Consider the following 27,609-nt stretch of genomic DNA (forward strand, 5'->3'; position numbering starts at 1 on the left):
AGATAGGAGAGATGTGATATTTCTGCCTTTGAAGATGGAGGAAGGGAACTACAAGCCAAGAAATGTTGAGAAGCATCTGGAATCAAGGAAAAGGATTCCCCCTGGGGCCTGCCGATGCTCTGAAGACTGATTTTAAGACCTTAAAACTTATAACCTACAGAGTTATAAGATAATAAATTTAAATTACTTTAAACCATGAAATTTATGGTAATTTTTTTAAAGCAGCAGTAGAAAATGTATACATACCTAAAAGGACTATGACTCCCAATTCTCCATGCTGGGCTGTGCTTTTTATACAATCCTGAACATAACTTACGATTTTGCTATACATTTATTTGTTATTATTTGATATTTGTCCCTACTTAGTTACAAAAGGCAAAGAGTTTGACTTATTCGTTGCCATGTCCACAGTACATAGAGCGGTTCCTGAAGAGAAATGATACTTCATAAATGTTGGTTAAGTAAATATTTAATTTGTGCATTCATGTTAATAAGAACAGTCATTCCTACAATTGGTTATATACCTGAAATAGCATATTTAGAAAGTGCCAAACACTGTTAGTTTACTCAACCTTAAACAATCTCTTTAAAAGTGACATGTATGAAATGAGTTGCCAGTCCAGGTTCGATGCACGATACTGGATGCTTGGGGCTGGTGCACTGGGACGACCCAGAGGGATGGAATGGGGAGGGAGGAGGGAGGAGGGTTCAGGATGGGGAACACATGTATACCTGTGGCGGATTCATTTTGTATTTGGCAAATCTAATACAGTTATGTAAAGTTTAAAAATAAAATAAAATTTAAAAAAATAAAAAAATAAAAGTGACTTTCACTTTCCTATAATAAAACACAAAATAACAATAAGTCAATGCACTCAGGGTCGATTTTTTTTTTAGGACAACTCCCACTGATCAGCAGGAGGAACTCTTGAACCCACTTTAATAAATGGATAACATTTCACCAGTTTCATCTACTGTTTAGAGAACCTCCTTCAGACATAAATCAGCTCTATGACCTAAGAACAGGGCAGGGAATTGTCAGAGTCCCTTTGCTGAGTAATTCCAGAAATGCCTTAAAGCTCAACAAAAGAGGGATCTGACATTAGAAAACTGGAATTTACAACCTAAGGAAAAGCCCCAGTTGGGCAAGACAAAAAAATCAAGCTGAAAGCCCCAGGAGACTCTTTTAGTCTTTGAATACAGGTCTTCAGACCTCTGCAGAAGTCTTTTCCAATGAAGCAAATTAATCCACTAAAATTCAGCCTAAGTTGTAACTATGACTGTAAATCATCACCTTTGTCATGATTCTTTCTACTGTTTCAGGAGGTGATCATATAAACAAACTGCTGTAGGTCTGTTTGGTTGAATGAGCAATGAAATTACATTCTCTTGAGGACTGAACAGAAACCTGTAGGTACCAATGGTAAAGAGCTCAGGTCACTTTCTGTGACCTGTAGAGTAGCATGAACACCAAGAAAGCTGAACACACTTTTAAATGAGGCAAGGTGTTTTGGAGTATAACTTTACCCAAGATGCTATCTTAGATTTCTAATAAGGATGCATTTTTCCAAGATAAAAAAGAATGATTTCCTTTTATCTGAAAACACATTATTGAGATTTATCACATTCATCAAATGAAACAATAAAGGATTTTGATCTGTTGGTTCATCTTTCTCTTTAGAGTAACATACCTTGGAGTCAGAGTTTCACCTCATTAAAATTGAGACTCTACCAATTATTGCTGAAAATCTATGCAAACTGTTCTGATCTGGACTGTAACTGTTGTTCATCAAAACTGCACAAAAATTAGGATACATTCGTCATTGCTGGTTTGCTAAACTTTTATTTACACCCATATATAGGATACTATGTGTACCCACTGGATAAACTCAGATGTGGGCAGGCTCGAGTTAAATTGAAAACAACTAAAAAAAATTACATGAGGCTAATTCTTGGCTTAATAAATTGAAATGTTGGGTTCTAGGGCATTGAGCAATTATAGATTTATTGGACCATTTGTCCTCACAAACAAAAGTTTTTCTTACATAAAAATGTTTTCTACAGGGACTTCCCTGGTGGTACATTGGTTAAGAATCCACCTGGCAATGCAGGGGACACAGATTTTGATCCCAGATCCAGGAAGATTCCACATGCTGTGGAGCAACTAAGCCTGTGTGCACAATTGCTGAGTCTGTACTCTAGGGCCTGTGAACCACCACTGCTGAGCCCATGTGTCGCAACTTGAAGTTCATATGCACAGAGCCTGTGCTCTACAAAAAGAGAAGCCACCACATTGAGAAGCCTGTGCATGGCAACTGAAAGAAGCCCTGGCTCACTGCAATCAGAGAAAGCCCGTGGGCAATGAAGACCCAGTGCAACCAAAAATTAAATAAAATTTAAAAAATGTTTTCTATGAAACAATGGTACTCTCATTAAACATGGTTCTTCACATATCTAATTATGGTTTTATAGCTTTGAAGAATACATCTTGTATTTGTAAATCAGGTGGGTACTATTTATTTAACCTTCTATCAGTGAGTTATTTTTAAAAAGAAATAGGAAACTCATTGATTTAGCTGGCATAGTTACCTGGAGAAAAAGTGTACTCCAAAGCAGATGAGATTGGAATTCAAAATGACCTTGCTAAGTTGGAGAAGCAGATAGATCCAGCAGAAAGACATGCAAAAATGATCAGCACAATGTGGGATCTTAAAAAAAAAAGAACCAACCAAACAGAAACAGACTCATAGATACAAGAGAACAAACTGGTGCTTGTCAGAGTGAAGGTGGGTGAGGAGGATGGATGAAATAAATAAAGACGATCAAGAGGCAATAACTTCCAGTTATAAAATTAATAAGTCATGGGATGCAATATACATAATAGAGAACATAGTCAATAATATTGTAATAACTTTGTATTGGTGACAGATGGTAACTAGGCTTATAGTGGTGATCATTTTGTAATGTATAAAAATATAGAATCACTATGTTGTAGACCTGAAACTAACATAACGTATAACATTATGTATAAGTCAATTATACCTTAATTTAAACAATAAAGAATGATAAGCACAATAATTAATTTAGAGTAAAAATAGAGCAAAAAAAGAATATGTTAGAAGAATGGAAGCAACCTAGATGTCCATCAGCAGATGAATGGATAAGAAAGCTGTGGTACATATACACAATGGAGTATTACTCAGCCATTAAAAAGAATACATTTGAATCAGTTCTAATGAGGTGGATGAAACTGGAGCCTATTATACAGAGTGAAGTAAGCCAGAAAGAAAAACACCAATACAGTATACTAATGCATATATATGGAATTTAGAAAGATGGTAACGATAACTCTGTATGCGAGACAGCAAAAGAGACACAGATGTATAGAACAGTCTTTTGGACTCTGTGGGAGAGGGAGAGGGTGGGATGATTTGGGAGAATGGCATTGAAACATGTATAATATCATATAAGAAACGAATCGCCAGTCCAGGTTCAATGCATGATACAGGATGCTTGGGGCTGGTGCACTGGGATGACCCAGAGGGATGGTATGGGGAGGGAAGTGGGAGGGGGGGTTCAGGATGGGGAACACGTGTACACCCGTGGCGTATTCATGTTGATGTATGGCAAAACCAATACAATATTGTAAAGTAATTAGCCTCCAATTAAAACAAATAAATTTATATTAAAAAAAAAAAGAATGAGACAAAAGTGAACTCTAAAGGGCCTTAAATTTGCTGAACTGAAGTTAATTAAATAACAGAATAATTAATAAAATTAATTAATAAAGTAAGCATAATACATACCACAGGTTTACATGCATATGTGATAAAAGAATTAGAGATATAAAAGTCTGTATAAGATTCAGAGAACCAAAAGTTAGCAGGATGACAGTTTTTCAAGAATGCTGTTTTCAAAAAGGAGATATTAAAATAATTTATTGAGCAGCTACTATGTGTTAAGTAATGGAAGTGCAAAAGTACATTCCCATCTACTCTCAAGGAGATAAAAATCAAAGAAGAGAAATATAAATAAGTAGATGGATAAAACAAATAAGTGTTTTGATAGAAGATAGATTATATTCAGCAATAATTTTTAAGTATAGTGTATAGTAATAAAGAAACTGAGGCATAGAACAATAAGAATCCCATCCAAGCTTGTAGGTGGTAGAGGCAGAAATAAAACACAAGTACTTTGATGCCACAGGCATGTTCTTAGCCTCTTTATACACTGCCTCTATCTGAGGGCACAAACATTAAAGGTTAATTAGAAGAGTTAATTAGACAGTAGTCCCTACAAGTGTCTGACATCTAATACTCAAGCTTAGGAAGGAAATTCCTACTAGGATCTATACCAAAAAAGCTAGTCAAGATGGGACCCAGAAATAAACAGGACAATTTCACAGGCAACATGAGACCCCACACTCAGAGACTGTCTTCCTTTGGTATCAGACATATTTCCAGAAAGTACAACACTAATTTTGGAGGAGAGAGGAGTAGAGACTTACTTAAGTGGCCCCAAATAAAATAGAAGTAATTTATACTGTGAATGGAAATAGAAATGGATAAAACAAGAGCCTCTGCCATTGCCCCAGACCTTCTTGGAAACTTGTAGGAATATGAACCCCCTTAGTTTCATCGAAGAACGGAAAGTGAGGAGGGTTAACCTCAGGGAGATTAACCCACTGGGGAGTCCATGTATAGCATACCTCTAGGAACTCCCTCAGTATCAGGAGTTGAAGGAGGTTTTGCCATCTGAATGGGTTGGATCTTTGGGCTTTGTTTGTCCTGATGCTCATGCTGCTGGCCAAGCAACTCACCCTCTCTTCCCTTAACTCTGTCTTGCTCTCTCACAGTCTGATGCCAGCCTATAGATTCTGCTTCCTCATGACATCAACATATCTGTGGGCCTGACTACCTGAAGTCTTGGCTTTTTAGCTCCTGCTTCTTCCCTCCATAAATCTCCTTTCAATTTTTTTTTTACCGAAACAGGTGCTGATTAGTCAAGCTGATCTCATCACCCTGATTTGAAGGGAGTTTTTCATACCAGTTGACTTTGTAGGCTGTAGATCAACCTATTAAATGTCTGACTTCTGTTTGAATTGGCTGTGTTTATAGTGGTTTGAGAGGTTTGTAGGTGGGCAAAACAGAATGTAAGGAGGATGGGCCTACTTGAGTCAGATGTTGGCCATTCTGCTCAAGGGATGATTTAGGACTGTTCATCCAAACACGAACCAACATCTGTTAATCTTTAGGATATATGCTAAGTACATATACTGCGCTTACCTCACAACAGCCTTAGGAGGGAAGTATCAATGCCTCCATTTGCAGGTGGTAAACATACGTAAGTCATTGTCCGTGGCAGAGCTTAGACATGAACCACAGTGGCCTGACTCCAAAGACCTTATTCCTTCCATAATTCCATGCTGCTTCCCATCATTTAATCCCCACAGGCAAAAACAGAGAGGACACTGAGGCACTCTAAGTAACTTTTTGATCCATACTCTGGGAGGATACTCTAGATAAAATACTTTGTTCCATAGAGAAATTTAAGAAGGTAATGAGCAACTGTAATAGCATCCTCATCTTGCCAGAATCAAATGTTACTCAAATGTGAATATGTGAATCAGATCTAGGGGCTTTCCAGATGGCACTAGTGGTAAAGAAACTACCTCCCAATGCAGGAGACAAAAGAGATGCTGATTGGATCCCTGGGTTGGGAAGATCCCCCGGAGGAGAAAATGGCAACCCACTCCAGTATTCTTTCTTGGAGAATCTCATGGACAGAGAGCCTGGCAGGCTACACTGCCATAGGATCACAAAGAGTAGGACATGACTGAAGCTACTTAGCATACATGAACCAGATATTAGAAAAGCACACATTTTCTTTTAATCCTTTCTTCGGGCAAATGCCCTTGTGTAATGTACATTAGCCTCAAAATAACCCCATGAAAGAAATTTACTTTACCATCTCCATATTCCAGATGGGAAAACTGAGGTAGTATGAAGAAAAGTATTGCCCAAGGTCACTCAGCTGGAAGCAGCAGAGCCAGGACCCAAATCCAGCCCACTTGGCTCCATAGCCCATGTGTGCTAAGCCCTTCTACTATTCCATGGTCTTCTCTGGACATGCAAAAACACTTACTTAGATGAGCATGTTTTAGCTGTCCTCTGAAGAAAGGAAAAAAGTTTAATTTTCTTAGATGCAATTTTTGATGTTCTGCTACAATAGTGAAAGAAGTATAAATCTATCACAGGCAAAAACCTGTCAAGATTTTTTAAAGCAGCTCCATATACCAATATTTGAATTACCCTTCCATCCCTTTGGGAGTGACAGGTGAAGAGCTGTGAGTCAGGAGGAAGTCTGTAAACAATCCAGCATCAAGCATTAATTGTATCATTTATTCTAGAAAACATGATGATTCCTGAATATTGAAGTGTTCTCATTGTTTCTATAACAATTTCAGCTTGCTACTGTGACTTTCTCTGTTCAAGGCGAATGCTTATGTTTACCAGAAGTAAGGTTCAGGAGGTTTAGAAATATGATATATCTGTAATGCATGTCACTTAGCCAATTCATTTATAAAGGAAAATAATGAGCAACTGACAGAAAGTAATAAGTGAAATTCCTTGAGAAATGAGCTCAGACAAGTTCAATGTGAAACCTGCTCTGAATACAGCACACTACTAACCACAGTCATGCATTATTCCTACACCACAACATAGGCAGCATCCGAGCCAAGACTCCGTTGCTCTGGTCTAGTTCTAAATCCACCACCCAGAACAACGCTTGGCACAGCCATTTGCTGAATAAATTATAAGTAAATGCATCTGGTCCCATCACTTCATGGGAAATAGATGGGGAAACAGTGGAAACAGTGGCAGACTTTATTTTTGGGGGCTCCATAATCACTGCAGATGGTGATTGCAGCCATGAAATTAAAAGACGCTTACTCCTTGGAAGGAAAGTTATGACCAACCTAGATAGCATATTCAAAAGCAGAGACATTACTTTGCCAACAAAGTTTCGTCTAGTCAAGGCTATGGTTTTTCCTGTGGTCATGTATGGATGTGAGAGTTGGACTGTGAAGAAAGCTGAGCACCGAAGAACTGATGCTTTTGAACTGTGGTGTTGGAGAAGGCTCTTGAGAGTCCCTTGGACTGCAAGGAGATCCAACCAGTCCATTCTACAGGAGATCAGCCATGGGTGTTCTTTGGAAGGAATGATGCTAAAGCTGAAGCTCCAGTACTTTGGCCACCTCATGTAAAGAGTTGACTCATTGGAAAAGACTCTGATGTTGGGAGGGATTGGGGGCAGAGGAAAAGGCGACGACAGAGGATGAGATGGCTGGATGGCATCACTGACTCGATGGACGTGAGTTTGAGTGAACTCCAGGAGTTGGTGATGGACAGAGAGGCCTGGTGTGCTGTGATTCATGGGGTCGCAAAGAGTCAGACATGACTGAGTGACTGAACTGAACTGAGACCCCTCCCATTTAAGGACATAGTCCAGTCTTTGATCTCTTTGGTTGATCTTCTGCTAATATCAAGTAGAGCACATGATATTTGCTGATAAAGTCAGATCTTGGGTTTTTGAGTTCTTGCTTTAGTCTTGATTTTCCTTGATAGAAGATGTATACCCAACAAGTAATTAAATGCCGCCAAACTGTTAATAGTCAAGGAAACAGAGATCCATCTTATCACTTAGAATTCAGGGGAAAAAATGACGAATTTTTCAAATTATAGAGCTATTTTTTATCATTATTGCTCCCTCCAAATACAAATGAGTCTGATCAACAAGAGTGCAAGGTGCAAGCCAAAAGCACCTAAAAACCAAGTATACAGGCAATGCAGAGACATTCTTCCTACTAAAGAAAATTTCCCAAGATATTCAGCCATTCAAATAAGCCCATACCTTCCCACAATCGTAGTTGAAATGTCAGCAGATGCTGGTGCAGGGGACAGACAGCTCCAAATTTACAAGAGGGGACTCTTGCTTTGTGATCTCTTGTGGATCCCTCACAACCACAGAGATAGTTCAGAAAGCAGGACCCCAAACTGCAAGCAGCAAAGCCTGCCAAACCCTGTGGGTATGGATGGAAAGAAAAGAGCCACCAATGAGCACCATCACTTCATTGTCAACCCTTCTGTCTCTCACCCACACCATGCTTGAGGGCAGGGGTTCAGGGCCACGTTCTACAAAAAGCAGGGCGCACCTGCCAACATTTTTTGCCCTTTCTCTTCTTCCTACCCCTCTTTCTCCACCATCAGTTCCTTTACCGCCTCTCCACCTCCTCCTCCTCCACTCACATCCCCCGTCCAGTAAAATTCTTATATGAAGTGCTAGTCAAACTTTTAGGCCATCCAAAATCTGAACAGTTCAGGATGTCTGGAGGTTGTGAGAATAATACTAGAAAACAGATGTGGACCAAAGAAACACGCTAGTCAAATATCTTCTGTGAGTCTCTTGAAATAAATATATGGTAGCTGAAAAATTACTTTTGGAGTATCATGTACCCAATTCTAATATGCCATAAATTGTGTGATGTGTCATAGATTTAATAGTAGCTTTTCAGGAGGCCCACATATTAATTGTGTAAGTGTGTTCTTTTAATAAATGAAAAAGCATTTAAACACCCAGATAGTTACAGACTAACTTCCCTCTTCAGTGTAATGACCAAAGTTTGAGTCAAAGATTTGTTCATATATGTTGTCTAAAGAGTCTTTGGATTCACATTCGCCCTTGACAGATATGCCTGGAATCGTGTTGACAAGCTGTTTTGCATCACCAGGGCTCATCATTTTGGTTTCTTTAGCTCTTGAAGATTGACAGTATAATTCTGAGAGATACTGAAAATATTAGAGTTTCTTCTGCATTTCCTATTTGGTTAAACTAATAGTTTTATATTTTTCCTTCATTAAATTACACATCACTGGAAGTTAAACAGCTTTTCTTGAAAGTCAGCCTGAAGCTTTTGACAGATATGTTACTTATGAAACTTGAGCCTCTTCACAGCTCATCCTGGCATGGTGTCACCTTCAGGAGAAAAAGCAATCTTCATGTCCAGAAATAATGGAAAAGCAATTTAAATCTTTACTGCAGTCTTTTTAAAATGCCAGAAGAGGCTTTTGTTTATACCACACAGAAAAATAAATTCAAATGTTCTTTCTCCATGTATGTTTAGGCTCTCCTTCTCTTTCTTCTCCTCCCTCTTCTTTCTGAGTCTCTTTCTCCCATCCTTAAGAAACCCTTTGCTTTTCTCAGTGTGAATTAGCCAAGCTGACTGTCTTCCTCTCACTCACTATGAAATTGCCACTACAAAGCCTAGAAACCAAGGGGATGATCAAGAGACTCCTCCATGGCAGGAAGGAGAGTTGATGGCTTATGTGGTCTTAGCAAAGATAGATATTCAGGGCTTGAGTAATGATTCTCCAAAAACATCAAATGATAACCCCCAAACTCTCCCAGCTTTGAAGCATCTTGTTTATGCAGGACTGAGCAGTTTCTTCTGCCTTAAATTGGATTACTGGCAGTTGTCAATCTTCTGTGTAAAAATAACATACAGACAAGTGTCGTTGTTTTATGAGTATTTGAAGCAATAATTAATAAACTTAAGCTTAATTATTACTCAGTGGTTCATTTTGTACATTTTATATGTTTGCAAATAATAAGAACTACTTCAAAACTTATTGGTCTGTACCAATTGCACCTGGCAATTTTCTCTTCTCTTCAGTTGAAGAGGCATCTAGATTTCACTACAGGCTTCCTAGGTGGCACTAGTGGTAAAGAACCCACCTGCCAATGCAGGAGACATAAAAGACATGGGTTCGATCCCTGGGTGGAAAAGATCCTCTGGAAGAGGAAATGGGAACCCACTCCAGTATTCTTGCCCGGAGAATCCCATGGACAGAGGAACCTGATGAGCTATGGTCCACAGTGTCTCAAAGAGTCAGACATGACTGAAGCAACTTATCATGTATAATTATTTAGTTGAGGAAAGATGGCCTTTAGGGTACCTTAGGTCTGTGGGCTTTCTATAATATTAAGAAGAAGTTGGTTATTAAGGGATTGAATTCATTCTATTTTTCAAATTTTACCTAAAAACCATAAGGTAAGACATTTCTAATGAAATTAGTAATACAGCTAATTTTAAACAACTTTGTGTTTTCCTCTCATTTTAAAGATTAAAGTATAGTTTGCATCTGGTATTATTCACTGCTTTGCTGTACATTTCTGCAATTTTTGACAAACATGTTTAGTCATATAATTACTACCTCAATCAAAATGTGAAACAATCCTTATAATTTTGGCTTTTCCAGAGAGTCACATATATGGGATCCCAGACTCGGTAGCCTTTAGTTTGGCTCTCTTCACTTGTCATCGGGCATTTGAGATTCATCCACATCATTGAGTGTATCCGTAGTGTGTTCCTTTTTGTGACTGAGTAATATTCCATTGTGATGCACCACGGTCTGTTTTTCAGTTCCCCAGTTGACAAATATCTGGGCTGAGCAACATTGTACTGTATGTTCTGCAAAGAGTGAGATCCATGTTAACTGAACTTAAAGTTTCTGACCTTCATTCTCATTCCATGTTCCCATACAGCTTTTAACTGGTCAAATATAATCCTAAATAGCTATCCTCCCATATTTCTCATTTGCAATGCTTGTTTTCATTGATCATCACATGTGTATGGTTGTAAAATGAAACAAAGTAAATAGAGAAAAGTACAGAATTTAGAATTTCACTCCCTGACTTCAAATTAATATTGAGTAGGCTATTTAATCTCTCTTAACTCTCGGTTTCCTGATTGTAAAATTGGAATTAGCACGTCCACTCACAGTCTTGTTGTAATGATGAAATGAAGTAAAACATCTGAAAGACTGTAGCAGAAGGCTTGGACTGTAGTAAAATAATAACATTGACTCCCCCTTGCACCTCACTCTGATTGTGTTGTTACTTTGAGATATTTGTTTATGGATTAAAAGAATTTTTTTTGTTTGGGTTTTTTTTTCCCCCCTTGTCAGCTTCTCTTTCCTGTCCTACTTCAAGCAGGGAGTTGGTGAAAGGGTGATAAGTGGCAGAGAAAAATATTAAAGCTCCTTGTAAGTCTTTCTCACATATTTCACTAAAAGCCGCTGACTGAGTGCCTTGGAAAAACATACAGATGGATCACCCCTCTGCTAGACAGAGTTGTTTCTTTGGTTGGGAAGCAGGAGAAGTGAAGGATAGACAGTGCAGGCTGAGATGAGGGAGAGAAACACATCCCTTGAAGCTCACCAGGCTGGTAGCGAAGCCCCACAGAGGAAGACCCCAAAGAGGAAGGGCACCAGGGCACACATCTAGCAAAATGGTCTTTTAGGCAGCTTTACCAAAAAATTCCTGTGTCCCAAGTTTGAGCCAGGATGCCATCTGGACCTGATGAAGCCATACAAACAAGGATGAGGGACATCTTGGCAGTATCACGTGGGTACAATGAGCGGAATAGTGTACATTGCACCTTCCCCCCATTCAAATCTGAGTGCTATTCAGATGGAAATCCCAGAAACTTGGCACAATTCCAAGAGCCGAGTGTATATGTGTGTGGTGGAGTCTAACAAAGATTTCGAGTTTTTTCCCCTTTTCTGCCAACCTAATAGAAGTTGACTCAATGAAGAAACTTTTATGTCTTTCACACCTGCACTCATAAACCAAGGATTGTAATTACAGAGGTAGAATGCAGACATTACTGTCCTCTTTATTTTATGTCACATGTTTATCAAACTGTATCAATGAAGGAAGAAAGTGGCTATGCGGAGCACAAGTACTCTCATCAGGTAAGGTGGTCATAAAGCCAATTTCTATAGAATAATGAAACTCTTATCATCCTATATTAGCATCTCCAGTAACCATTTCCCTATGAAAATGTATTACCAAATTATACTGCCTTAATCCCTTAGAAAAGGAGCATCTCTGGGAAACATTACATTTTTTATAACAATTTCCATTTAGCCCAGGCTAACACATTGAAAGTAAGACATTCTACCATGTGTATAATTAGTTGCTTCCCTGATTATTCGCTGTCATTTCTACTCACTATTTACTCATTGATTCGTTTGTTCATTCACTCACTCACCAAGTGCCTAGCAGGTTCCAGACACTATGGTCAACACATTAGTGTCATCTGGACATGTACAAAGTCTTTAAGTACTCTAATCTGCCCTTCCTTTATTCTTGACATGTGTCTGACCTCCATTTTCTGAGGATGAAAATCAGGCCCAGGGAACATGCCTAAGTCCCTGACAGAGTTCAAGGGTTCAGACTCCTTTCATTAGGAGAAAAGAATTCTAAATGGTAGGAGCCCCACTGTTAACCTACACTGAATTCCCAGAATCCTGCTAAAGGCACTTTCAAAAAATAGAGTTTCTGTAATAATGGAGAGACATACTAACACTGTCATTCTGCTTATACTGTGAGGAGTCCCTGTAACAGCACAGGCTGAGAAGTCTCTGGATAAATTAGGAACCATGCTGAAACAAAACCATCAATTCAAAAGTTTGAAAAGAAAAATGCTGCAAATATTTGGTGATTGTTTTCTCTAAATTAAAGACCCTTTTTATTTTCTGGTTATCATGAATAATCAGAATAAGAAACTTAAAATATCTAAGGAAGAGCTCTTGTTATTTCTATAATATAAATATAAAATATATTTATATTATATTTGAGTTTTGCACAATTCTGATCTTTGTTTTTTGTTTCTTTTTTTTTTTAATTTTGGATTTTTTGGTAACCAAATCAAAACTGACTCTGAAATTCTCAGGCCCGTGTTTATATAACTTATACCAGAGATGGTAAGTCTGAAACATTAGCTGTGTATAGCCAAGTAGTAGTCATTTATACAATAAACCTTCTAGCTGGAAGATAAAGGATGCAGAAACAAAGAGAAAATTAGTCTCACAAAATGCAATTTAAATTGGAATTGGCAAATACAAATGGAAAAACTTAATTCAAAGTTCAAAGTTGTAAATTGGAAAATCAACACAAGAATGTTGAGAAATGGCTGAAAAAGAGACTAGACACGGAGCACACCTCAAGGTTAGGACAAATTATTTATTATAACGCACTTCCTGAACCCCAACCCTTAGCATAGAAAGCAATTTCTCTCTACACTCATGGTCACTCACAAGCATCCATCTAAGTAGTTGCTGGGGTGTATCTTACTGGTAAAACAATCACAGAGACAATATAACAAAGTAACTTTCTCCATTCTGCTGAAACCACCAGGAAAACAAGATGGAAAGAGCCACGTAGCCCTTGTTCTAAGATTCCTCATCTGTGAATCAAAAAAGTGTTGAACTTGATCTCATCTAAACTCTATGCTTGCACTCAGTTCAAATTGCTGCTATGTTAAGGCATAAGCATATGATGAAGTAATCCTTTCTGAATTTAAGAAAAGATTCCTGAAACTCAGGATTCCTCAGTTTAGTAGTTTTATCTTTCTGGAGTCCTCTGGCCCCTGAGCCACATAACTGTGTCAACTCATCATGTTCAATATTAAATAAATGTACCTGAAGTAAGCATCTTTAGAAAATAAGTATTTGTGACTCTGAGAAAATCCAAGGAAACTGTTTATAAAAATTTTCTGTTATAGTCCAGTGATTACATATATTTCAAGAAGAAAAAGATCTTGACTTTCTTGGGGAAAATGTCAAGAAAATTCATAAATTGCATTAATTTACATAGAAAACTATAGATTATATACTGTTCATAATAAATCTGCTTTCAATATAAAGACTAAGTTTTCAAGTAAAAGAATAAATATAAACAATTAAATGCTAATCTAAGGAAACTGGAATAGCTCTAGTAATTTCAATCAAAGTAAATCTCAGAACAAGCAAGATTATCAGGGATAAATGTGGATACTACACAATGACAAAGGAACCAATTCTCCCAGAGGACATAAGAATCTTAAATGTGTATTTGCAGAACAACAGACTTTTATGATACACAAAGGAAAAGCCTGATATATCTGAAAGGAAAAATAGACAAATCCATAATTATAGTTGGAGATGTCAACATTCCTTTCTTGGGAATTGATAGAGCAAGTAGATAGAAAACCAGTAAGGATAAACATGACCTGAACAGCATAATCAAACAACTTGATGTAATTGATATTTATAAAACATTTCACTGGACAATAGTAGAATGCACATTCTTCTCAAGTGCACATGAGTTATTCTCTAAGGTGCACCATATTCTGGGCAATAACAAAATTTTAACACATTTAAAATATTAGAAATCATACAAGTTTGTTCTTAGACCACAATAAAAATAAAAAGAAAATAGCTAGAAAGATATCTGGAAAATTCCCAACTATTTGGAAATCAAAGAAAAAGCTACTAAATAACAGAAGGGTCAAAGAGAAATCTCAAGGGAAACTTTAAATGATTTTTAACTAAATAAAAATACAAATACCAAAATTCGTGGTATGCAGCTATGCAGTGTTTAGAGGGAAATGTGCAGCATTAAATAGATATATTAGAAAGCAAAAATATATAAAATAATTCATCTAAGCTTCCAACTTAAACTAGAAGAAAGAGTAAATGAAACCTAAATCAGGCAGAAAGAAGATTATAATAAATATGAGAACATAAGTCAATGAAATTTCCCATAAGATCAGGAATAAGCCAAGGATGTCTACTTTTGCCACTTGTACAGAAGGTAGGGCCAGGGAAATTAGGTAAGGAAATGAAACAAAAGTCATCTAGATTTTAAAGGAAGGAAGAAATAAAACTATATATCTTTGTCAATGACATGACCTTGTCAAAGAAAGTCAAATGAATCCACTAAAATGCTATTTGAACATGTTCATCAAGGTTGCAGAACACAAGATCAATATACAAAAATCAATTGTATTTCCATATACTAGCAAAGAAAACTTCAAAATGAAATTAGAAAAAAATTGCATTTATAATGCCATCAAAAAGAATAAAATACTTAGCAATAAATTTAACAAAGAAATGTGAAACTTACATTCTGAAAACCACAAAAGGTTGTTGGGAAAAACCACAAAAGGTTGTTGGGAGAAGCTAGACAAGACCTAAATAAAGGCATCCCAAGTTTATGAAAGCTTAATATTGCTAAGATGGCAATAGTTCCCAAACGAATATATAGATTCAAGGCAGTTTGTATCAAAATTCCAACTGGTATTTTGCAGATATTGAAAGGCCATTTAAAATCATATGAAAACTCAAGGAACCTGGATTAACCAAAACAATCCAGAGAAGGAACAACAAAGTTGGAGAACTCCGATTTCCCAATTTCAAATTTTAATGCAAAGTTACAGAAGTCAAAGCTGTGCAGCAATGACACAAAGACAGTTGGGAGTCAACAAGGGTGCAGGATAATCCAGTGATAAAATAACAGTCTCTTCAACAAATGGGGTTGGGACAACTGGATAGCCTCATATGAAAAAAATGCATTTCTGACACTATACAGAAAAATTAATTTGAAATGGACCATATACCTAAATGTAAGAGCTAAAACTCTAAAATTTTTCAGAAAAATATGAGAGTAAATCTACATAACTGAGTTAAGCAAGTCTTCTTAGATAGAACCATAAAAACACAAGAAACAAAAGAAAAACATGACAAATGGACTTCATCAAAATTAAAATATTTTGTATATGAAAGGACACTATTAATAAAGTGAAAATGACAACCTGTAGAATGGGAGAAAATAATTGCAAATCATGTATCTGATAAGTGTCTAGTATCCAGGATATATAAAGAACTGTTACAACTCAATAATAAAAAGAAAAACGACCCAATCAAAACTGGGCAAAAGACTTGAATAAACATTTCCTCAAAGACGATATACAAAAGGCCCAACAAGCATATGAAGAGATGTTCAGCATAATTAATCATTAAGGAAATGCAAATTAAACCAGAATGAGATATCATTTCACACCCACTAGGATGGCTTTAATAAAAAAATCAATGAAGTACTGGAACATGCTACAACTTGGATGAACCTTGAAAACTTTATGCTAAGTAAAAGAAGACAGACAACAAAGGTCACATATAATATGTGACCTTTTATTGATATATTCAGAATAGGCAAATCCTTAGAGACAGAAAGTAGATTATAGAGTTTACCAGGGGTTAAGAGGAGGTGGAAATGAGGAGTGATTCCTTAATGAGTATGAGGTGTTTTATGGGGTGATGACTAAGTATCGAAATTATAAATAGCTGGCAGCTACAGAGCATTGTGAATATACTAAATATCACTTCATTGTACTACTGAAACGGTTAACTGTATGTTGAGAATGTCACCTCAATTTTTAAAAATGAGACAAATTGTGAAGAGATACCTATGGGAGGAAACCATGGAACACTCAAAACAATATGTAAATTGTTTAGGAATACAAGCATCTCTAATTTTCACCTGTTATAACACTTCACTTTTACAAAAAACTTATGTTAGCACCTGTTTCACTAACCAAAAGAAAACTGAAGTGGATTTTTGCTTTTAGGGAAAAAGGCAAAAAGTGAAAATAGCATTCAGTGTTTGTTTTATGGGGAGCCATTGTAGAATGGGAGCACATCCCAAGCAGTGAGAGCAACACGGCCAAGCTCCTACCCTGGAACTGAAGCCAGCATCTCAGTATCGGGCCACCAGAGTTTCAAACTGCGGGAGTCTCTGAACTTTATCTTGATTTATGTTGTGCATCCATTAGCAAGATGTCCTAAGGTAACTGCTGCTTGTCTTTACACCATTTCTGCTTGTGAAAGGTTTCATAGGAATGGCTCTACTGTCCAACAGTGGGAGGAAACTGGTACATATATATTTGGGGAAAGCAGAAACTCATGAGAAAAGAAAACTGACAGAATGAGGATAGTAGTTATCTGGAGAAAAGGGAGGAAACGTGCTCAAGTGAAGATGCATATGGTCTCTGTAATACTGCATCTCTTAAAAAGGGTGGTTATGTGCATGCTTGTGCTTGCTGCATGATTCTTAGTATCTTATTGTAAGTTTGAAATATTTAAAAATGAATACAGCTTAAGTAAATCAACTTTTAAACTTTAAGTATAATATAGGCAAAAAAAATTAGTTCAAAGTTTGACAAAAGTTTCACAAACTCAATACAACTGTATAACCAGCTCCCAGACCAAGAAACATAGTACCACCAGCCCAATAGTACCCAGTCCCTTGCAAAGGTTATGCACTGTACTGACTTCCAACACCACCCACATGAAAATATTTTTAAATAATGAACACCTCAAGTGTCAGAAGGGAGTGCGGATTTGGGATAGAAACTTTTCACTTTTCATGTTACACCTTTCTACACTGTTTGAATTTTTGTCTTTTTTTTTTTTTTTCACAACTCTATGTGGACAAACTTCAACATCTTGACTTGAAGCTTTTCTACTGCTGAGTCTTGATGATTTTCATCTCTATTTCACTCTCGCTTCCCATTGCCCTTGCCACACCCCCAAACTTGTCATCACAAGAAACTGTACCTTCAAAATCAGAAGTGCCTCCATTGCAGGCTCTTGTCATAGCCAGTGCCTTGGTCCCACCATTGGCTGGGTTTTTAATCCCTTCTTTTTCCATTTCAGCAGAAGTCCAAAAGAGTCTTCTTAGAGTAAATCCTACCCCCTTGGGAAGGGAATGTATTTCAGCCTCTCTCCAAAATCACAGAACCCCATAAAAGAAAAATGATGGGTTATATCTTCAGAAACCTAGTAGCTGATGGCCTTGCCCAGTCACTTCAGATAAAATCATTGTGCCTCATTCTGAGACCTAAGGTATTTCCTTTCTGCTGCTGCTGCTGCTGCTGCTGCTAAGTCACTTCAGTCGTGTCCAACTCTGTGCGACCCCATAGACGGCAGCCCCCCAGGCTCCTCTGTCCTTGGGGTTCTCCAGGCAAGAACACTGGAGTGGGTTGCCATTTCCTTCTCCAATGCATGAAAGTGAAAAGTGAAAGTGAAGTCACTCAGTCGTGTCTGACCCTCAGCGACCCCATAGACTGCAGCCTTCCAGGCTCCTCGGTCCATGGGATTTTCCAGGCAGGAGTACTGGAGTGGGGTGCCATTGCTTTCTCCAATCCTTTCTGCTAATGCTCTTCTTTTCTAAACTACTTTCCTTTCTGGAGAATCCCTTTTGTCATAGAACTCCCCCATCTCTTCAATCCACTTGGGAATTCCCTTTAGGGTCCTCATTTCTCCATGTTTTCTCCTCTTCGTAGAAACTGCTCCTATCACTTTTCCATGCCTGATCCCTAGACAGCTGATGCTTATCAGCAGTGAAAACCTGCCCCTCTGTGATAAATACCATTCTCATCTGTTTGGCAGTGGGTTTCACATACGGAAGTGCAGGGAAAGAAGCTAAAAGCCACATATTCTAATGGGTTACAAGGTTAACAAGCAATGATGGGAGAACACAAGATAATACATATTGGACAAATACATTCAGAGAGACAGGAGTGACTCAAACTGTGATTCTTTGTAAAAGATGCAGGTTTTGGAAAAATAGACCAAGTTGAATAAAGAAGGCAATAAATTGCTTAGACTTGGTAACTGGTATCCCTTAAAAACACACAAAAGCAAAAAAAAAAAAAAAATTTTTTTCTTGAATTTCCTACTTAAAAACTTAAATTGTTACAGGATTATTTCATTGATTTTTGCCATAGTGACAATAAAAATGGCATAGAGTTCTACCTCAAAAGACCCTGTTCAAATAAGTCAGAAAAAGACAGATATCATATGACCTCACTTATATGTGGAATCTAAAATAACCAAAGTCATTGAAACAGAGTAGATTGGTGATAAGGGGTTTGGAAGTTGGGAGATAGTGAAGGACAAGTAACCCACATGCTGCAGTCCTTGGGGTTGCAAAGAGTCGGACATGACCTAGCGACTGAACAACAAGAATGGGTAAAGGTGATAAAAGGAGACAAAACAAACTTTCAGTTATAAGATGAGCAATTTCTGGAGATCTAATAAACAGCATGGTGACTACAGTTCACAATACTTTATTGTATATAGTACTTGAAATTCACCAAGTTCTCACTGCAAAAAAACAGGTGACTATGTGAGGTGACGGACGGTGGTAATCTTTTGCAATATAAATGTGTATCAAACCCTCACCTTGTACACCTTAAACTTACACAGTGTTATGTGTCAATCATATCCCAGTAAAGCTAGTGGGAGGGAAGACTCTTCTCAGAACCTTTCCAGTCACTCAATCCTGTACCAATTGGCGTCCTCTTACCGCAAGACTTTGCATCTGTTCTGAGGCACACCATGGTGCGGATGCCCTGAGGTGGGTGGCAGGGAGGAATGGTTTTCTGACGTATTCTGTGTATCTATGTTTGCATGCCTGAGCGTCAAACACTACTCAATTTGGAGATATACTGAAGGAAGACTTGGAGGATAGACCCAGAGATATGGAGCAGGAGCCAGGGTGGGAGCACGCTGAGTAAGCCTCTTGAGTCCTCCTGGTGGCAGGACCTCAGACCCGGCCAGACCACCCAGTGCTGCAAAGTCCTTCACACCTCTCCCCTAACCTAGGTCTGAACTACCATGCAGGGCAAGGGTCACGGCTTCTCCGTCACACCCGCATTCCCTGATTTGCAACACTACCCACAGCCTCCGCGTTGTCATTCAATTCAGAGAAATCCTTTCAACAGGGCCACAAAGGTCAGAGAGAGACTGGAAGCTCTGAGGAAGGCGGAGTTCCCATTTCCTGACTTAACATCTGCCACTCAGTCTGAGGCTCCCTTTCTTCCTCTTAGCTTTAAAGAACAAAAATTATTGAATAGCCTAGGGCTAAGAGTGGTGAAAAATTTCATTACATCTTCTCTGCTATCTCTTCTCAGAATGTATTTCCTAGCCAATATTCTTGCAACAAATCATTTTTAATTTGAAAGTCACACTCCACCATAAAATGTACACAAATATTAGGAGGCTAGGCAGGGAATTGCTATGCTAAGCATATTGTAAATACAAGAACTGTTTCCCTAATGCAGAAGGAATAAATTATCAATTTATCTTCCCATGGCTGTCTCATCTGGTTATAAATGATAGCAGAGCTTTAACTAAATATAAATATTGAAGTTCATTAAACAGCTAAGATTTCATCCAAAAACAAAAACAGAACCATGGAAAGCTGGGACTTCTGTCACATCTCAGTAAATACAAATAGGGTACAAATTGGTTTAAATTAAACAAATTCATATTTAAATGCTGCTTGAAAGTTGATTTAAAAGAAATAAAGTAAACCCAGTGGCTTGAATAAAGATGAAAATGACCTTCGATTTTTTTCTACTTTATTGCAATTAGGAATGAAAGTAGTTTTTTCTTCCAAATAATTGCTAAGATTCAATGGTGTTTAATTCTGCACATTATTATTATTTGAATGCCACTTTTCATGGACTGAATTAGGAAGAAAGAAAGGTATTTTAGAGTTTACTTTCTGCGTCCTTAGGGAACCTAGTCTGAAAGATACCCCACAAATGAATTTGAATAAAGGGAAATCAGTGTCTTACATTTCTGATTCTGACTGTGCATGTGAGTGTGTGTAATGTACACATTTATGGTAGGAATAGGTTTATGTAATGGCTTTCCAGGTGGCTCAAGTGGTAAAGAATCTGCCTGCCAATTGCTGGAGATGCAGGAGACATGGGTTCGATCCTTGGATCGAGAAGACCTCCTGGAGAAGGAAATGGGAACCTAATCCATTTTTCTTGCCTGGGAAATCCCATGGACAGAGGAGCCTGACAGGCTACAGTCCATGGGGCTCCAAAGAATCGGACATGACTGAGCACCCATGCATGCAGGTGTATATAAATAATCTCTGCCTCCCCCTCATATGAGTGAGCTGAGATCCAGAAAAGACCAGTGGTTCCCACACAGTGTGGCACTCAGGTAGCCCTTTACAATGCAAATTTCATCATTCAGTTTTCTCTTAGCATCTTTTTATTTTTATTTCTACTTAACATTTAATATTTTTAATAAAAAGTGCCAAAGTTAAGTAGAATTCATATTAAACATATCTAATGCACATTTGATTCAATAAGTTATATATCCTTTGCCCTCAAGTGAATAGGACAGTGGCCAAGCTTTCATGGAAACAACAAAACCCAATTCAGAGAGACCCACATTTTAATTTGTTTTGATCATCTTAAAGATGTTTCATGTGCATACAGAGTAAGAGAGTGGGAAGAATTCTGGAGGTAGAAACTTAATCATAGCTGGAGGATCCCAGGTGAGTCGTGGCCACCCCAGGTCTCAGATTTCTTGTCAACAAAATAAAAGGATGGATTGGAAAATACCAGGTGGATTATTTACCCTAAGCCTTTATGAAAGACGGAAAAATCAACCAGCAAGTATCAATTACTATTGAGAAAGAAAAACTGAAGGATCAGAGACAGAGAAGCAGTCCTGGATGTCAAGTATGAGGGATGAGGTGAGGCTATAAACAGGCAGATGAGTCAAAGGGTTGTGGAGTGGATGGAGGGAGCAACTTTGGGGCAGAGAACAAGAATTCTGATTTTCTGTGGCCCTGGCTACCTAGCACAGAGGGCTCATAATATTTGTACCAATTCCCACATCCTCCTTGAAACATTTGGCCAATGTAAACTGTTACAAAGTCTCCCAATAAAAGTAGAAAACACTGACCTTAGGATCCACTAATTCACAATAACATGCTACCCTCATCTTTGATCATTTTGTATATTGGTTATATAACATTTTCTATGTGAATTTTTTGGGTCTTTCCCAATTGGATTATAAGCAAATCACAAATAAAGGTTGTATTTTACACTAGGCAATTATTAGGGTGCTTCATAAAGCTATTTCATAATAGGCACTTAAATATTTCTTTATAAATGACTAAAGAGATGAATGAAAAGACAATTTGCAAAATATAATTCAGTCATTCACCCATTCAAAATCCAATTATACATTTATTGTGTACCTACTGTATGTCAATCATTGGCTTATATGCAGAGGGTAAAGAAATAAACAAGAAAAAAAAATTTCTTGCCTAAGGATCTCACTCTATATGGAGCACGTGGCCAAGTAAACACACCGTTATGATGAAATGTGACCAGGGTCATACCTGGAAGCAGTAGGAATGGAAAGCTAGGAGTGTCCAGTTTCTTCTTGGGGAGGCCAGATGGGGTTGTCAGGGAAAGCTTCACAGGGGAGGTAACATTTTCCTCCCTAGTTTTGAAGAATAATTAGGAGTTTTCCAGAAGGACAAGGAATGGAAGGAATTTCACAGTGTGTGATACAACTCATTAAGCATGTCTCTGTTCCACAATTCCTGTGTTTCAAGTGGTGAAAATGAGGTTGCAAAACAAACAACGGCCTAACTGGGAAGGGTCTTACATGCCATAATAAGAAGTTAATTGTCATTTCACAGGGCAGTGACTCCTAAACTTTTGACTTTTACAGACCAGTAAATTTCAAAGACATTTTAAGATTACCAAGTCCTTACTTGTCCAATTGAGTCATTTTTTCTCAAATTTGCATTTACAAATACCAGCATTTCATAAAGGAAAGGAATTTTTTTAATGTCACAAAAAGTATAAAGAACATAATCCCAGCAAATATCCTTTAAATGAGTAAATTTATTCTATGGAAAAGAAACTCCCAATAATCATCTTTGCTTCTCCTTTAACCTCAATACGTTAAAACTTTTATCACAGATTAGTGCTTATTTAATGAGCTTGAATCCTAGAACCTCAGATACAGCTAGTGAAGAACTAATGAAAAACTTCAAGTAAGAGAATTAAGCAAACTTCCTTTTTTCTAAATAAAAATAACTCTTATATTTCATTGGAACCATTAGCCATGAGCTCCACACGTATTTTTTTTTTTAATTTCATATAATCGCCTGCTTATTGTCTTAACAATGTGGGGCCCAGGATGTCAGAGGGGCATTAACAGTGTGGTGATAGCTATATCGAGGGCAGGACACCCAAGAGACTTCGTACGTGGCTTCAGGTTTCACATTTGCTGCTAAATTTCCTCACCAAGGCAAAGAAAAGCATTCCAGAAAGTCACATCAGACTCCTCAGAGAATGCTATACTTAAGTCATTCTGAAAATAATTTGAAAATGTTAAGTAATTTTTAGACTTAAATCTGGATCGTTATACTCCCAGATCAGCTTGATTTGTTTGTTGGTTTGTTCCTTTATCCCATTAATTCCACAGAAGAGCCCAAGTAGCCATACTTCAAGGGATCTTGTATTTTTATGATTAATGGTGACATGTAACCCCAAATCAAAGAAATGCTAAGTGATGGATGAAATTCTAAAGCTTTACAAGTTCAGTCCACTTGGAATTCACATCAAAATGTACAGAGGCATGTCCCAGGCTCATGCTGAAACTGCTAAATTGGGCAGTAAATCTCATGAGAGTTCAGCACATGAAATCTCTGGTATTTCCTGCTTTTAATTTGTCTAGAAATACTTCAAGGATAGCTTTTCTTATCATGTTTCAGAACATGCCCTTGTAAAACAGAGACACATAGAAGAGATTAGGTTTGTGTTAATAATGTTGCTTCAAATTTGGCTCAAGAATAGTTGTTATAATAAGACCAATTTGTGTATCCCTTAACCAAAGGGAAATGGAGCCCTCATCACAAATAGCAGGAAGCTATTTGGTAAGGCAATAAAAGACATTTTTAATTTAAAAAGGAAATAAAGGTATTCACAAATCCTAAGTTATATAATATAGCAGAAATTCAGAGACAGAAACACCATTTCAGTTGGAAGAACTAAGAAGTTAACCCCCAAAGTCACCAAGCTCTTCATATTCAGCTTACAACGGTTTCTTTTAAAAATCCTTCCCACCCTCTATCTTCCTTTCTCCACTTGGACACTTAAAATGTCAAATTTTATTGACTCAGAAACCTATACCTGGTATCCCAAAGAGATATGCACTCATTTTTCTTTGTCCAGTGGCTTATTCCTTTGAAAGGAAGCATCAGTAATCTGGAAACATGCAACGAGAGACATGAGATGAGGAATGAATGACAAAGCACCTCTGCATTCATGTTGCTAATGTGCTTGACTGACTAATATGCTTAACTCCCATTTTTTCAAACACTATTGGGATACAACCTGGCATTTGGCAAACAGGTGCTATTTTTTTTGATATGTCACTGATGCTAAGACTAACTTTGCTTACAAATTCTTTCCATCTGCCCCTCTAATCTTAGAAAAGTTTTGAAAGGCAAAGTGTATTCTACTTACGCAATGGCTGTTTGGGGTTTTAAGGGAATTTTCATCTTCCCATAATTAACCACTGCTCCATCAAATCAATATGATATCTTTTACCCGTAAAGCTAAACACAAAGATTGGGTTTTTTTTGATGCTCTTATTCTTATCCCAATGGCCTTCTGACACTTGAATCCCAGATTGATCAGTTCTATAGGAGGTCATTTACTTTGATTTGTTGTTGCTTTGTCGCTAAGTCTTGTCCAACTCTTTGTGACCCCATGGACTGCAGCACGCCAAGCTTCCCTGTCCTTCACTATCTCCCAGAGTTTGCTCAGACTCAAATCCATTGAGTTGGTGATAATATCTAACAATCTAACATGGGTTCCATCCGTGCACGGGGAAGATCCCCTGGGGAAGGAAATGGCAAAACACTCCAATATTCTTGTCTGGGAAATCCCATGTAGCCTGGGAAGCTACAGTCCATGGGGTCACAAAAGTCAGACATGACATACTGACTAAATTACCAACTCAAGAAGACTCTTGAATGATTTTTATCTTTTACAATAGGAAAGCCCACATTCAAAAGTCTATTTTGGGATGAGAGGGAAGATCGGGGATACACACACACACATATACACACATGCACATACAATTTTTCTAACAGAGTTGTACGTTTGTTCTAGGCAAGCCCAGTGCTGTGCTTTCTATTTTTATAATGCAAAACAATGCCTCTGGTCCACCTCTATCACTTTTCTCGCCTACTCAACCAGGATTATGCCTATTGTTCTTACTTGGCCCCAGCTTACTCTGTATTAAGGACTGGAACTTGCCCAAGTCACGATAAATAGCCGATTCTGGTGCTCAGAGGAACTTGTGGAGCATATTAACCTTCTGTGCTCCACCTTTCAGTGCCTTTGCTCCCTGGAGTTGAACCAAAAGGTATAACAGGTTACTTACTGAAAGCTAGACCTTGGCCCCCATTAGTTTCTTAACTGTTCTATAGAAAAGACATATGCAAGTCTCTTGTTGGCAAGACAGAAAGTGTCTCAGGGAAAGAAGGATCTAGTGGTCTTCACATGAGGCAGTTTCCTGTTTTGTGGGACTGGAAACTTATACAATTTGGAAGGCCGCTTTTAATAAGAATAATATAAAATTACAAACACAAAATCAGGTAAATTTTAGAATGAGAGAAGCAATCCCAAGAAATTTAGAGAGTCTTGGAGATTTTCTGGGAGCTCTCTTGCCAGAAATGCTCATGCAAAAGGTTTCCAGCCACTATCTGGATGCTTCTTCCCAATCCAAACATGACTGGCCCCTGGCATTATCCTCTGTATCTCCTACAAGTGAGAGGCTCTTTATCTTCTTGTGAAGAAATCGTCAGAAATATTATATGATTGTTTTCAGTATTTCTTGACTTTTACAAGAGTTTGAATTTGGGGAATGGGCAAACAACTTGAATTGAGAACAGAATTTTATGAGCATACTACCTACTGTAAGAAAAAGATGGTAGGAAAGCCCTCTTGACCAGACAGTTAACAACTGTCAAACAGATGAAGCAAAGAGATTTTGACTTCTCTACCAATATAACAACCATTTTGAATTTAATAACCATTTTTATTGCTTAACCATCTTTTGAGAGCCAACCTTCCTGTTAGAGAGATCACAAAATTAACAATTGCTTTACACCTAGTAATATGGTTTTATTATCAAAGTCTAGTTGTGGTTTTAATAAAGTCTGGCCCTGCTACACAAATATTACCACAAAGAAGGACCTCATTGATTCTAAAAGTTAAAACCAACCATCCTACAACCAAAGTTATATATTGTTAATAATTCTCCCCAACTTGTAAATGGTTTATGGCTACTTATTTCCACATAGCAAATCTCTCAATTTACTTACTTTGAAATACGTTTTGCAAAATATTTATTTCAGAAAACATACCAAGAAGCTACAATTATCAGTACCCAGGAACAATAATAACAACAAAAAAAACCCCATCAAGATGAGTACTGGATACAAATCATTGTAGATTTATGAAAAAAGATTGGATTTTTAAAACATGTTTATCTATTTGTTTGTACATCTGGGTACATTCAAAATTGACTTTAATAAAGCTTCTTGGATTTGCCAGTGAGAGTTCCTTGGTATCATAGGTGACTATGAATTCAAACATGTATCCTTGTGAATTCCTTAATTTTCATAGAAAGAAGTCTGCCCACCTTTACAACTCACACATCCACAGAAACTTGGCTGAATGTTAAGCCATGTGGTTCTTCCCTTATATATACTATGACCAACTCTACCAGGTTGCCTGAGACTGACCTGGTTTTAGCACTAAAAGTCCTGCATCTCAGAAAACCCCTCGGTCTAACTAACGAAAACCAGGTAGTTAATTACCCTTCTTACATGAAAACATGGACATGTAATAAAATAAGTCCTCATTGCTACTGGGTATAAAAAATTCAGATTGAAGCCAGGTTCTTAGCCTAGAACTTCCAAATTCTTAGAAAGTCCACAGCTTCTTGAAATTGTAGTTAAAGTGTGGCGCACGTGTGCATTTTCTATTGGAAGACCTTCAGTTTTTATCAGATTTTTAATGTAGTTCATCTAAAAAATTAAAGAAAGTGTATCTCTGGAGGATTGCCTGGAGTGTGACCCATCATTTGTCTAGATGTTCTGTTTTGCTTCACTGCACTTTGGATGAGGCCATCAGTTATTAGGACAACCCAGAGCTGTTTGCCTCTGGAAGGAAGCTAACAAGGACATTGTTTACTATGTCATGCTGTTCCTTGTATAAGAAGCCTTGGAAGGAAATATCTGTCTTGTGTTGCTATCAAAGTTCATTTTCTTCTTCTAAGTGACTTTGCTTTTTCTCTTATGGATAGATAACAGACCACATTTCCCTCTTGCTATTGTCTTCTAAACATCTTAGAAACAAATGTGTGGTCTGCCCATGCAAAGTATGAGCTGTCTATACTGTACAGTACAGTCTATACTGTACTTCACGGTATAGACTTTTTGTATTAAATACATCCCTGGTTCTATTTTATGTACATGACCTTTGTCTCATATTTCTCATCTACTTTTAGTATTCACTATCCTATCAATTAGGGCTTCCCAGGTGGCTCAGTGGTAAAGAATCCACCTTCCAATGCAGGAGACATGTGTTCAATCCCTGGGTCAGGAAGATCCCCTGGAGAAGGAAATGACAACCCACTCCAGTATTCTTGCCTGGGAAATCCCATAGACAGAGGAGCCTGGCAGGCTACAATTCATTGCATCACAAAAGAGTCAGACATGACTTAGTGACTAAACAACAACAACATTCTGTCAATTAAGAATTAGATTTGGCTGTGAACTTGAGAAACTCCTTAAATAGATGACCAAACAAGG

The sequence above is a fragment of the Bubalus kerabau genome, chromosome 3, assembly GCF_029407905.1.
Source record: "Bubalus kerabau isolate K-KA32 ecotype Philippines breed swamp buffalo chromosome 3, PCC_UOA_SB_1v2, whole genome shotgun sequence".
In the NCBI taxonomy this organism is placed as follows: domain Eukaryota; kingdom Metazoa; phylum Chordata; class Mammalia; order Artiodactyla; family Bovidae; genus Bubalus; species Bubalus kerabau.